Here is a 1,314-nt window from a genome sequence, read left to right on the forward strand (position 1 = left end):
TCGGTGTTGTGCCCGCACCTCACTCAGCCAGTGAGCGGGAACCGGTCTCCACATGGGATCCGAACCCTCGGCGGGAGCGCCACTGCGCTCCCAAGCGGCGCACTCTCCAGCGCGCCACCGGGCCAGCCCCTAAACATGCATTTTAAAGTCATGTCAGACTGCCCTGTTTACATTTAATACGGAACAAATTAACCTCCCATTGTTGACTGTTACTTATCTTTTCTTGAGTTCATGTTCCTTAGGTATTTCAGAATGAGGGTTTGCAAACTCATGGAGTCAGTTAGTTGAGAGACTAGGCAGGTGGGGGTAGGGTTCCTTCTCTGCACTATCCCTTCCCCAACAGTTTTGTGGCTACTTCTCCCAGGATCTCTAAGTATGGAACAGGTCTCATATTGACAGATCAGGACCCCCAGAACATAGTGACACTGGTAAACTTCAGTCATCATGCCTCTAGGTGGCCTTGGCCCATGTATGTACTACAAGGTTGTATCTGTTTCTTCCCACTGCCCTTGTCTTCACCCCGAGCAATAACTGTCAGATGTTTTTAGCCTCCTTTCATAGCTGGAGCAGCCCAGACCTTGATGTTAAGCAATGAGTCTGGCTCTAGTCCCCTCCCCATCTGAGCTACTTTTATTTCCCACTGCCCCACCAGAGTAGAGGTCCTAGCTCTATCTCCTACTTTCAGACTCAAAGCATGGCAGGATTGTGGCTTCATGGTTTCAGCATCAATCTTTGCTTTCTGTTTTGGTTCTTCCCCCAACCCCCCATAGATATGTTTATCTTGTTTTTGAGTATAATTATATCTTTAATTTTAATTTTCTTTTTATATTTGGTGTTTGAAATGGGAGTGGATTAATCCCAAATTAAACTGACAGGCTAAACAAAGGTGATGTTTAAACAAAGACTTAAAGGAGGTAGGGGAGAGAGCCATGCCTGAGGAAATAAAGCTATTCCAGACAGAGGGAACAACAGCAAATGCAAAAAACCTGAGGCAGTCTGGCATGTTTGAAGAACAGCAAGGAGGCCAAAAGGGCTGGAACAGAATGAGCAAGGGGAGAGCAGTAGGAGAAAAGGGGAGAGAGGTTACAGCAGGCCAAACCACAGAAGGTTTTACAAGCATTTGTAAGTCAGCTGGGAAGTCAGTGGTAAATTTTGGACAGAGTAGTAACATGGTCCCACTGATGTTCTAACAGGATTGCTCTGACTGCTGTATTTGAGAAAAGACTGGGAAGGAGGAAGTACAGGAAGTGGGAGAGTAGAAAAAGGGAGACCAGTTAGGAGGCCCCTCCAATAAGCCAGAGGAGAAATGATGGT

This window comes from Galeopterus variegatus, unplaced genomic scaffold, assembly GCF_000696425.1.
Source record: "Galeopterus variegatus unplaced genomic scaffold, G_variegatus-3.0.2 Scaffold535, whole genome shotgun sequence".
NCBI classification, from domain to species: Eukaryota; Metazoa; Chordata; class Mammalia; order Dermoptera; family Cynocephalidae; genus Galeopterus; species Galeopterus variegatus.